The sequence below is a fragment of the Colias philodice genome, chromosome 16, assembly GCF_061535455.1.
Source record: "Colias philodice isolate Cphi_HAF_F1 chromosome 16, ilColPhil1 Martin Lab GWU primary, whole genome shotgun sequence".
Taxonomy (NCBI): domain Eukaryota; kingdom Metazoa; phylum Arthropoda; class Insecta; order Lepidoptera; family Pieridae; genus Colias; species Colias philodice.
Genome location: NC_143101.1, coordinates 6,380,605 through 6,394,272, shown reverse-complemented (window position 1 = coordinate 6,394,272; position 13,668 = coordinate 6,380,605). Strand labels below are relative to the sequence as shown.

The window sequence follows — 13,668 nt, the reverse complement described above, 5'->3', positions numbered from 1 at the left end:
CTTTTCTTTTATTAGTTTTTATTAAAATTTTATTCACTATTTACGTATTTTATTAAATTCTTGGATATTTGTGTATTTCTATTATTTATAATAGCAAACAAATTTATAAATACTAGATTATTATGCTACTATTATATTAATTGTATAACGGTTTTCAAAACATATTTTTAAAATAATATTCTAAAAAATCCATCCAGTATTTTAAAAATCAGTAACCAATCATTCATCTTAATCTGTGTACTAGTCTTATTACTCTAGTAGGCCCAAAAATATCAATATCAAAGTTACTTGTGAACTAAGTCGCAAAGTGCTACGGAATTCGTAGCTACACTGTAGACGTGGCTACAGCACTAAACTTGCTAGAGTATTCATTTAACAAAAACAATAGAAATGGGTGCATTTCTATTGTTTTTATTTTTGGTTCTGCTATCTATGTGGTATTATGTTAATTTACTTTTTAATTCACTTGGACCACTCTATGAGAAGTATTACTAAAATAAACTAATTTCTATTGTGAAATCCACTTGTTTACTCATCACAAGCCACAAAATCCCTTTAAAACTACAGCTATACTATATATAATCTCTCTAATACAAAATCATGAAAATTATAATAAACTGTAACATACATAATATACATTATATGTATAAAATGAGACGTAAAAATGTGAATCGAGCAAAAGCTTAATAGCGCCTAGTAAAGCATATACGCTGCCTATGAACATTGAAAACGTGCTAACGACATCATACCTGGAATTACAACATAATATGGTATAAAAGGATATATCGCGGTATACAGGGATAAACCATATCGTAGTCAGCTTTTAATAATAAGAATCAATAGGAGCACTAAATGTGTATCATCATCATTTCATTTATTTATTTATATCAGGCAGCATTGCCCATATATTGTTAGTACTACTTATTCTAGTGTTAGTAAAACTACATATTATACTTATTTTTAGATTTCATTATCAGCCCATGTTTGTCCACTGCTGGACATATGCCTCAGTCATGACACGTCACTAAATGTGTATGTGTATAATGAAAAATGATAGTCTAGATGTTTATTAATTAGGGAGGGGGACATCCGGTACGTCTTAATAGATAGGTGTGTAAAGTTTGAATTAAAAAGTGGATCAAAATCGACTCTGAAGGATGTATGTAAGCATAAAATAATATAAGCGTGTTAAAGAGAAGGTACAATCTATAAACTTTAAACATATTAGCATATATGCTTAAGATCTTTAATTTAGATATAAAATTAATTATTGTATGCTTATGTTGACATAAAACACCATGACATGGTTACTGAAACGCACGTATCGTGCCAGATAAAAGGCAAAAGTGAAATGAACCAGAAATAAAAACCATAAAGGATACGCCCAAGCACTTACGGCTTTACCCTTTCTAGGAAATCGAAATTTTATCTAACGATTGACAGTTCATGTTTCCAAAGAAAAATTGTAACAACCGGCACCTACAAGAAAAGAAAAATAATAATACAGAGTCAAACAAAACATTTTTTTCCTTAACGAAATTGAAATTATTTGATTCATTAAAGATACAAATACACTGAGTTATTTCTTATTTGTTCTTTGTATATTTCCTTTGGCAGTAGTCAAATGAAATCAAAGCGAAACGCGAATAATGTAAGAGAGAAGGTATTTGAAGTTAATGTAACAAAATATAACACGACTTTGCGCATTTCAATTCGATTAGGGATTTGATTCTCAGTACGGAAGCTAAAAATAAAATGTAACTAATGGAAAAATATTGAACTGTTTCTTGCTATGTTTTGAAAAAAAAAATATTTTGCGTTATTGTCACACAAAATCGGTTGTTGTTTTTAGGTCATGTTTATATGAGGTAGGGTATTTGTTAAAAAACTATCAAGATTATTTAACAAAAAAGTAATAATGAATTAAGTAATACTTTAATCCTATACTTTAATCCTATAGATAAGGTGTAGATATGTGTATCATCTGTCTAACTGGTTTTGATCTACTGAAAAGTTTGTAACCAGTGTAAAAAAACTGTTAAAATAAACAAATAAGTTATTTAAACTCAGAATATCACCAACATAAAGCTCACGTTTCAATTATCTCAAGGTTCATAACTCGCGTATAAATCCAATAAAAAAAGAAAAAAAATGTTTTTGCAATTTACCAGATAGAACGGTGCCATAAATAGAGTATTACTGCATTTGAGTAAATTTCTAAAGCGTCTTCAACCGGCCACTCCTAATCCGGCTTAGAAAATCTTTTGCTATTTAAAAATAAATCTGAAAGCTTAAACTATAGTGAAGAATTTTGAATAGTTCTTATGAAATAGTTTACTTGCAATTTTCCCCGATTAAAACCACAGAATTGTATCTATTTTGTTTACAATGAAAACCACAAAGCTCAGACAAATGTAAGCATAATTGCCTGATATAAAATGTATTACATCGAATATTCTATGAATGTTGATTAAATACGGAGTTTGTAAGTATGCAATATAGTGGAATATCGTAACAATGGCTATATTTTCATAGTTTTTATGTTATATACGTATAGCCGATATCCTTGTTTCGTCAATTGGGTCATGCTCGAAGGTTGCTTCCCTTTAATATCGCGGAAATAACGCTTATATAATATTACCTACAGGGTGCAACCTTGTTCCTTTCCATTCAATTTAAAGGGAAATCAATGGGCAATGGTACTGACAGATCTTATTATCGTCTTATTTTTTCTGTACCAAGAAGAATGTGTCCTTCACTCAAAATTGAGGTTTTAAATAAATAAAAAGGATAATAGAAAGCAAAACAGTTTGTACGTTATAGTCTTGTTATAGTCAATAAAAACTTTATTATTTCTGCTAAAGCTTTTATATCGTTTCTCATAAATAGGTATTATATCGTAGGCATTAATCTTGAGCTTATTTTGGAAACCGTGCAAGCTTATTTTACTTTCCGACGTTACACTTTCCTTTGATGGCTAGATTCACAGTGCTGTTATTTTTTTCCTGCAAAGAAAAAAGTGCTGGAACAATTTCAATGATACAACTAATTTATGTTGTCTTGACTTGTTTTGATACGAAAAAAAATTGTTTGGCTAAATGGATTATTGGTACTTTATACTTTCTGACATGTGGACGTTTGATAAGAGACGATAATTTTACATAAACACAAACTAAACTTTTCTTTCATTATTTATGTTTAACAAATTAAATTACAACTAACGCACATTTACACAATATTAATAGTTTTTAAACCTTTATAAGGATTTAAAATATATGAATACAGAATAAAAGCTTTACTTTTCAAGGATAAAACAATCCTTCATAAACTGTAAAAGCAATGTCAATAAGGATGAATGTATAATTAATGTACGACGCTATTTAAAAGTAAATATGGCGATGAAGGAGCCACTATGAAATAATATTTTATGTGGGTACAGATACAAAAGAGCATATTGTGCCGAGCACACATGTCAGAAGTGAAACTTCTTTGGCTAGATACAAAGATACCAAAATCGTCGATTTACTCCATGACGCGGGCATGATGCGACCTTGAAAGTTTACTCTTAAAAGTTTCAGTTCAATAAAACATTTAAAACAAATGCAACCCTTTCCGCAATCAATTTAACTGGCAAAATCATTAGATTTATTTATTTGCTAAGAACCCGTTTATTATTCACAGTATTAACTAATCCAATTATTAATTGTTATTATAATCGGATTCTGCTAACGAAATCATTGAGCTATCAGCTAGCTAAATGTCATCTTATTGTGAAATCGAATCAAATGAACGTACAATCAAATATTATGACTACAATTATCTAATTTACATTGCATATGACATGCCAGTAAAATAAATTACTTACTACATACCGCGGTTTTGATTGCATGATATTTGATATACCTATCCCTGATAAAAAGCATACCGCACATCAATCTTTCCCATGAAACGTAAAGGATTTAGAAACCACCAAACATGTTCACATTAAAAATGATAACAGGGTTTCAACAAAGCTTTTTATTATTTTATTATGCAGATCGCTTCCACAACTTTCATACGAGGCTTGAAAGCCTTTTATTAACCCTAAGAAATAATTTAACAACAAAAGTTTCAAATACAATGTTTCTGAAAGCAAGAACGTATCTCGACAAACGGAATTAATTAATTAGTGCTCAGTATTACAAATTAATTCAAGAGTTTATTCAATTGAGAATAGGTGAAAATGATAGCGCGGCGTTCCCGAAGCAACTGTTAAGAACTCAGTTCGACTGTGGCTAGCGAGCGGTGTGAAAGGGCGGGAGAGATTTCCCGTTACATGAACAATATTGGATCGTAAAATCTAAAAGTGGATCTTGGTGATGTGAACTCTGTAAAAATCTTGTTGGATCCGCTATGAATGTGAGTTTGTATCATTGTTATATCTAGTCTGATAGTGTAATTATAGTTAAGATTGTTTAAAATGTATTGTTATGAGGTGATAATTACGGAGATTTAGATTTAATCAATCACGTAAGAAAAATATTTAACGTTATTTACAAAAGTTAGCATGATTATTTGGCTAATTACGAGCTAATTATTTAAATTTAATACTCCCTGGATAGTTTAATCACTGGATTTTGGAAACCATATTACCAGTACAAAAAATTTCTGCTTTTTTAACGACAATAATTAATGATTGTTGTTGGTCGTCAAGCTAGCTTCAAAGAAAGTGTGACCGTAGCGACATTGGGATTTGTTTATTGTAATGTGTTTATTTTTAGTTATGTTTACGTCATATCCGTTGACCACAACTATTTTATAAATCCATTGAGTACGTAATTTTTTTGTTATTTACCTACCTAGATATTTTCTTGCCTTGATAAAATAAAAGTATTTTATTGACTTTGAACATAATAAAATTATTTCATAACCTGCTGTATATTCCAATACATCGCACATAATAAATTATACTACCTACGACGAAATTCATTTCTCTTTGATGTGGAATTATGATGTGATTTTTGGGATACGTGAATTATATTGTTCGCAATGAAATTCTTTTGATATTTAAATTTATTTATAATGTAAAATTTTAGAAACATTGGAGGTTAATTTACTTTTTCCACGTTATTTATACTTACCTATTAATTACATCTTGCACGTTATATTTTACCCATACAAAACATTGTTTAAATTTAATCTAGCATACCATATGTTTTTAATGTCATATCATCACGAAGGAGGTAAACAAAAGATATAATTTACCATAAAAACAGACGGAGCCGCGGCGGGGCGTAAGGCTAGTTTCACAATCTTGCCTCGTGAAAGTGATATGGCAATTAATTATGGTTCCCGGCAATCTTCAATATTAATAAATCAGAATCCGAGTATATTGTATGGATACTTCCTTGGCACAAAGAATCGTCCCTGTTTTCAATTGAAATAATTTATTACAAATTTAATTTAATATGTAATGAATTTCTTATTTTGTGCACACATACAATAAAGTTAAAATATTTTATTATATTCTCGCGTATATTTAACGTTATCCCTGATAGCCGTTTCTCATACATATTTCAAACCTCGTTTCGATCCCAAAATGTTTGTTTTTTGTCACAATCCGAAGCCTGATGGCCTTTCCTAAGGTTTAGTCATCTGTAGCAAATTTAAAGGTTCAGTGGCTTAGCCGTGAAAACGTGTTCACATTAAAATTGATAGAAAGAAAGTTACTTTCACATAGATTCACCGATAGTTTATGAGTAAAAATAATTAATAATATTCATAACTAGAATAATAGAGCTTTACTCCTGATGAGGCATAAATGTACAGAATTATTTATCTGTATTTTCCTTCTGTTATTTTAATGAATATATTTTCATATTTAATTAATCGTTGATTAATAAACTAAGACGCCTGACGCAGTCGTTATTTCATCATGTTACTTCCTTCTTCCTTTCAGTTTATATTCGACACTATTACCACAGTATTACCATATTTCCTATAGGAAATAATATTGTAATACTGTGGTATTAGTGTATTACCACAGATCCTACTTATAATATTATAAATGGGAAAGTTTGTGTGGATGTGTATGTGTGTGTTTGTTACTACGGAAAGCTAGTAATATTATATAGCTATCGTACTAATACTAGATACACTTCGCTTGATATTTTTATTTTCCTGTTGTGAGTGTAGCGTTTAGCGAGTTAACATGATATAAATTGTATTGCTCTGTACGTGATTCTATTTGTAATCTTATATTTGTGTTATGTCATATATTTTATGAGGTATATTTAGAACTTCGCAAAGGTTTTTTTGGTATAAATAGGCAGCCTTGCTACGAGCAACCACTCGTATTCGACCTTAGTGAACTGTTATGTTTAGATTATATAGGTGCACATATATACAAGTACGAGGGTGGTTCTTATGAATGAAAAAAACATAAACATGTACGGCGGACCGCTAGTATTATATAAAAATGCTTCATAACTACTTATACGATGACTAGCTATAAAACTATTTCTTAAATATAATTTTGATATATGAAGATGGAGTACTTCTTGTTGGTGAAATATACCTACCTAGAAAGGGGTGAAATAATGTATGGAAATTTGTATCGCCAAAGGTTGTCGCGTGATAACAAAAAGTACAAAGGTAGTATGTTATGTAAAGACAAATGAAAAAATAATTGAAATTTAAGATGTTAGGTAATATTAGTAATAATATTATTTTATAGGTAATATTTATTGGCACGTAATGATATTAACTAATCGCTATCAAAAATCATAGTGATATTTTTTATCCATTATCACACTTGTCCGCTTGATAAAGAGCACTCCGAATTAAAACCACTCGTGTAAACATAGATTATCCCCGCTGAACACGAAGACAAAACAATTAAATGTGTCAGTGTCACCTGGCAGGAATCAGTTAAAAGTATTATAATATGAGAAATGAGAGCTCGCCATACAAACCATGTAACAAAAACATCGAATTTTCATTGAATAAAAACAATCGCCCCTGGTGGTATTATTATCCATACTAATATTATAAATGCGAAAGTAACTCTGTCTGTCTGTCTGTTACTCAATCACTGATTACTGCGGATGCTTTTGGACGTTTGTTTCTTTCTGTCAAGAAGCAGAATTTGTGCCAAAAATCGGGTTAATCAATACGAACTATACAATATATAATTTATTAGCAAAGTTCTAGATACACAGCACAAAAAAGTTTGATAAAATCTCCATATATAACGAAGCACTGGAACCACTGGAATATATAACGAAACATTTATTGTTTGTTTTCTTATAATCTATTACTTACACCAAATTTAATAACTGTCTCATCACCAACCAAATATGTGAACTTATATTTATAATAATTGAATTATAAACACATGTTTAATATCAAAAGAAGACTATCGTGTGGGTACGTTGTCTAGACAATAACTTTAGACTATTATCAAACATTCGTATCTCATTAAAAATACACGAATAAAATAATAAAATTATACTTTAACGATTCTTACCAATTACGCAGTAATTGAAGATGGTATAAAAGAGATTTATGACCGTCTAAATACTCAGTTTATGCGTACTAAAATATAGATTTGCGAAAATAGAAACCGCCAAGAAATACGATTACCAAACAAGGCAGCGTCAGACTAATCCAGGTTAATTTATTAGTGGTATCATAGCAAGCACATAAAAAGAGCCTATTGTTTTACGACATAAGTACTTTGTTTAGTACGTTCTGAAAATTTGTAATAAACGCAGTTGACTTTTGAATACATAACACGGTCTATAAACTTTAATATTACGTGTGTAAATAAGATTTGTTGTCACAAAATATTATAAAGATACATAGACATTCACGCATTGGTAGATATATTCAGTATGATTTGATGATAATCTATAATATAAAAATGAATCGCAAAATGTGTTGGTAAGCGCATAACTCGAGAACGGCTGAACCGATTTCGATAATTCTTTTTTTATTATATTCCTTGAAGTACGAGGATGGTTCTTATGTAGAGAAAACGTAAACATATACCACGGGCGAAGCCGGGGCGGACCGCTAGTCTAATATATAAAAATGAATCGCAAAATGTGTTGGTAAGCGCATAACTCGAGAACGGCTGAACCGATTTCGATAATTCTTTTTTTATTAAATTCCTTGAAGTACGAGGATGGTTCTTATGTAGAGAAAACGTAAATATTATGTACCACGGGCGAAGCCGGGGCGGACCGCTAGTTTAATATATAAATTAAAATTTGTATTGTAACCTCTTGTATTCTCCGGATTTTCGACCTTTTAAAATACCTATATTATTACAATGTACAATTCATAGGTTCATAGAATTTATTGTTATTCTGATATTTGATATGAGTCAGGTAAACAGTTACTTTACAATTTCAGAATTACGATTTAATCTAGCAATTTAATTTAAGGTGATGAATTAATTTTTCTAACATTTACGGCCCTTTTCAAACCTTCGTAATTTTTATATTATTAAAGTTGTCGTGATGAAAATTCTTGACAAGAAAGTTCAATAGTAACACAATACGTCTACCGTTTTAGAAACATGATTCCATGATATTTTCTCGATAGAAAAAAAATACAAAGTTCTCATTGTTATTTTTTTATAATCTCTGGCATCTTCAAAATAACAAACGTAAAGTTACGACTTTTTGGATATTAACTATAAAATATACAACCTATACGTCTACCGATATAGAATTTTGAAATATGCGATGGTTTTGAAATAAACAAGAAATACTTGAAATTAGCGCGCGACCAGCCAATATAGCGAGAGCCGCCCTGTACCTTCCTACCCCGATCGCTGCACGAGTCATTCCCGCTACGGCCGTCACACGGGGAACTTGTGTCGCTCGCGCAATCGTAAAAAAGGGTGACAACACGATAAGACAAAATGAGACAAATGGGGACAATAAAGAAAATAAGAAGAAGAAACATAAAGGTTGGAGAAAAAAGAATGCTTACAATTGGAACAAATTAATGAAGAAGTTGGTTTTATTTTAAATTTGATGATAATTGTATTATAGACGATGTTTGATATGTACCCCTGTTTTAAGTACATAACGAATGTGTAAGATTTTTTTCATTTATAGCATAGATAATCTTTTCAGAAATCCGGAATCCAGAAGGAAAATAAACCCACTGATTGTTCACAATGTGAACCCACTCCTTCGTAAGTACCTTTATTCAGTCAAAAATGTATGTTATCAACGTTCTACTGGTTTTATCGCATGATTCCATTTTTAGCAAAAAGCAACAAAGTGCAAAGAAATAAAAAATCATGGTGAACTTAGTGGAAGTATGGCGGACGTGATATGGAACAGGAGCTCATTGGAGTAGTATTATATTTAAAAAAAATACGAAAAAATTTCAAGAATTACATTTCTTAGTAGGTGGTAGATAAGTATGTTGTATAAAGAATTTGATGTTGATATTTATTTCATTTATACTTACTACACCTGTGCGGGAAATTGCTTAGTACTAAAACAGGTTTATATTCATATTTACATAGTAATGTGAGTTTTAATTTCGAAAAATTTTGTGTAAGTATATTAAATTGAGTTCCTGGGTGATCTGGAAACACAATTGGGCCCGGAAGATGGCGCTGCAGTCACTCCTCCTAATCACATGAACCGATTTGGATGAATATTTGTGTGCACATTTCATTGTTGTGGGATGATTGGTTGATTCGTTTTCACATTAGCTAATATTATGTATTTTTGTTGTAAACTTAATTTAATGTTTATAATACATTATTATTGGTATAAATAAGCCAGTGTTCGTCTCACATTGCTGTACCTGCCTATCTACCCTACCAGGGCCTAACTTTGTTCTGGCTATTTTATTTTGATTATTTGTAATGAATAATTACAATTATAATAGAGTGCAAAAAATAAATACATGCGTCAATATATTTTGTGTTTTTTTTAAAACAATTTTTCTATTTAAAAAAATATCATTCCGACCGCGGCTTTGCCCGCTTGGAATTAGGTTATATCGTGAATCCTGTTTTATCCCACAGAAGTGTTCAGTTCGGATAAAAAGTATCCTATGTGTAAATCCAGGCAATTAGCTATATTTTATCAAAATTGGTAATGTAGTCTTGACGTGATTAAGTAACAACTAACAAAAAAAAATACAAATTAACATCCAAAGTTTCGCATCAGTTTTACTGTATTAGTGATATCTTCCACTCTTGACTTTGACTGAGAAGAATTAGGGTTTATAACTTCTTTCAGAAATAGTACCTTTCATTTCTGGGCATGATGTAATATCTACGTCAGCATCAAATTCTATCTAAATCAATTCAGTAGTCCGCGTTATTGATTACCATTTTATTTTTTCAGAGTAACAATATTTTTTGTCATTTTAAAGATTATTTATAACCTGTATTATTTTGTAATAAAGTAAACATTACGAAATAATAATAATTATTAATAATGTCTAAGTAGTTGTTGGAAAGAAGATTATTTGTTTATAAGCAAGAAAATAAAACCAATAAATCAACAATTGAATAAATGTATAACAATATTATAACTGTATGACGACTCCATACATGTTTGTCCCGAGTCGGCCAGCGGCAGCGCGGCGAGTTTGCAAGAATGACTTCGCGCACACCCGCGTTCGCGATAGCGAGCTATTAGACTCAGCCCGCCAAGCAGTGGATTTTTTTTTGTGTATCGTCTTAAACTGAAGATGAAAAATAATATTCTATTTGTTTAGACATGACCCTTAATAAAATATATTAAGTATATAAGTATACTATTTGTCCCAAACAATGTATGATAGAACATTTCTAAACAATAAGGGAACGATGTGGATTCGATGTTTCGAAAATCTGAAGAAACAATACTAAAGCTCTGTTATGATTGTATGTTTTGTCTATTTATTCTGAAACATATTACCTATACCTAAATAAACTAAACTTACGAGCCTACATATTTATTAACTAAAGTATATATATAACATTAGAATTATGATAACCTATTAGATTAATGTACCTTAAACGTTTCGAATTGCTGGCTTGGAAAATTAACCAGTAATGAGTTTCTAAGATTCTTTTGACGAAAAAGTAATCCTATTGATCGAGTAATTTCTGGCCTAATAGAAAAAACATATCCAAATGTTTTGAAAATCGGTTCCAAAGCATAGCTAGAAAATATATTTACTTATTCGGATATATGTACATACTTACATAATATGAATGGTATATAAAATAATAAAAGTGATTACGATTATGAACAAACACATTTTTTTTTGTAAATAGCCTTCTCAAAATCATTCATAAAAGTTACAATCCCCGTATAACATAAACCCCGATTTTGCTTTTGACAGAACGACGTCTGTCGTGTCATCTAGTAAAAAATAAAAGCGAAAGGCGAAAGCTTTCCGTGCAATTATTTTTAAAATGCAAATAAATTGATCGACGTTAACTAACAGGCGCCTCGGTGTAAACGGTAGGTATATTTTTATCCCCAATGTTAGATTTGTGTTAAAAAAATAACAAATTCATGGACCACAGGTATTGGCTAGATTTTAGGAAGATTTTAGGTATGAAGTTTCATGTCAAATATTTTTTACAGCTAGTCAGTAAATAACCACCACCAGAAGTAACATCGATTATTTTACTAGCAATTTGTTTTGTTTCTCTTCTTCGATATAAATGTTGATTTATTTTCTAGCTTTAAAAGGAATAAATTTAGTTATGAGTCGTTAATTTGTTTACAGTTTAATATCTATATTATATAATATTAATATTATAAAGCTGAAAAGTTTGTTTGTTTGTTTGTTTGAACGCGCTAATCTCGGGAACTACTGCTCCGATTTGAAAAATTCTTTCGGTGTTAGATAGCTCATTTATCGAGGAAGGCTACAGGCTATATATCATCACGTTACGACCTACAGGAGTGGAGCCACGGGAGTGAAACCGCGCAGAGCAGCTAGTTTCATAATATGTCTACATAAGTAGAAGCGTAAATAATATGATCTTGCGAAATTTTAATCGAGAAAATAATAATGATATTCAATAGTCTTATGAAATAAATAAAGCTTCTTCTTTGATTATAAATTGTATAAATTTGTTGAATAAAGATATTTCTAGAATGGCTATTGACACGGCAAATTGTATTTATATAATGAAAATGTCTGTCACAGGTGAGGAAGTTTGCTCTCCAATCAGTAATCTAATTTTAATCCTTATAGTCTGTTGCTTTAGGTTGATTTTATTTAATTTTCCATTGAAGATATTGAAATATCTGAAAGGCGACAGATTTTAAAAATAATCAAATATAAATCCTTTTTACTTTCAACTAATGTTTACTAATAAATTATAATTTAAACGATATAAAAATAGGTACATTGAGCAAAGTTTGTTACTACGTGAGTTTGTTTATAGGAACTAATATGTCACGTTAGACTATAATATAATATTCTATATTTTATTTATACTAATATTGAAGTTTAAGTACGGAACCGACTTTGGACTTTCAGTAATACAAGATTTCAATAGTATTATGGGCCAAATTAAAATAATTTGGATGGAAATAGCCTGGTTGAGTCGCCATTAGCACATTAAACTTAGTGAGATTGGAGTAGGCAGATTTATTTAACATCTGTTGCATTGATTGGTTCTTTAAACGGCCTTCAAACCCTGCCATTTATTAGTCTCAACTCAGACATCTAAATCTAATATAAAGCTCACGTTTCCCGTGTTATCTCGGTAGTGGTGTTCTATGATTCGGTATAAATATTAGTTTAAGTACCTGGTTTTTGCCGAAAGGTGTGCCTATTAAGTAATTATAAAAGCTTCGAACAAAGCTGTAAAAAATTTAGTTTCTGCGAATTTTACTGAAAAAATTTACAGATGGTTTGACCGCATATAATTTTTAGAAGGCATAAAATTACACGAATAGAAGCCGTCAGTTCGATCCAATTTCTAGGAAAAAGACCTCGCCCGGCAAAAAGAACAAACGCTTATAACAATCGAATAATATTTATAGAGTAATGATTGAAGCGTAAAATTGTAAAATTTGAATTTGAATTGACGAAACAGAAAATTTATTTCGAGTAGATAGAAAACATACATACACACACCCACACACATGTACACACACATACACTTACGCACCCGCTCCTTCACAGCCTTTCTTAAGGCTTATACATTTATAATTAAGAACCTTATCATTAAGGATACATTATAAAAAGGTCAGAGTGGGTTTAGCGAGTGCTGTATTACAGGCCATGGCTTATAGTTCGGCAGCTAAAGCTTTCATTAGGTTTAGCCATTTTTTTGGATAAGTTCTTATAGATTTAAATAAAAGTAGGTAACTCAAAAACACTATATGTATACTTTGGGAGGCAATAAGCAATAAAATATTATTATTTTTTTACGTTTATTATTTACTAGCGACCCGCCCCGGCTTCGCACGGGTGCAATGCTGATACTAAATACACTACAGAAAAATTGTGAACGTTGTATAGGTATAAAAATATAGCGGCCCCTGTGAGCGGCCCGCTCCGGCATCGCACGGGTATAAAATACCTACATAGCCGGGCGGCCGCAAACGCTACGTCCCGCAATTGCACGCCTCATAAGCGAAGCGTTGAGGTGGGTACTACTGTCACTTCGCGCAAAACATCTGATTTTTCAAA

At 30.9% G+C, this 13,668-nt stretch overlaps 1 protein-coding gene and 1 long non-coding RNA gene across 3 annotated transcripts in view; both read left to right on the top strand.

The window, feature by feature from the left end:
• The first annotated feature begins 4,284 nt into the window (after window positions 1-4,284).
• The window catches only part of LOC149481735 (G protein-coupled receptor dmsr-1-like), a 35,767-nt gene continuing 26,383 nt past the window's right edge, over window positions 4,285-13,668 (top strand). The window contains exon 1 of the mRNA XM_089704650.1: window positions 4,285-4,398. The gene's annotated coding sequence lies outside the window, so the exon portion shown is untranslated. The remainder of the gene's footprint in view (window positions 4,399-13,668) is intronic.
• On the top strand, window positions 8,462-9,931 carry LOC149481736 (uncharacterized). 2 transcript variants are annotated; one of them, XR_016316792.1, is made up of 3 exons: window positions 8,462-9,005; window positions 9,129-9,190; window positions 9,265-9,931. It is a non-coding gene; the product is annotated as an uncharacterized LOC149481736 (long non-coding RNA). The 2 variants fall into 2 exon arrangements; XR_016316791.1 differs by having other exon boundaries at window positions 8,462-9,190.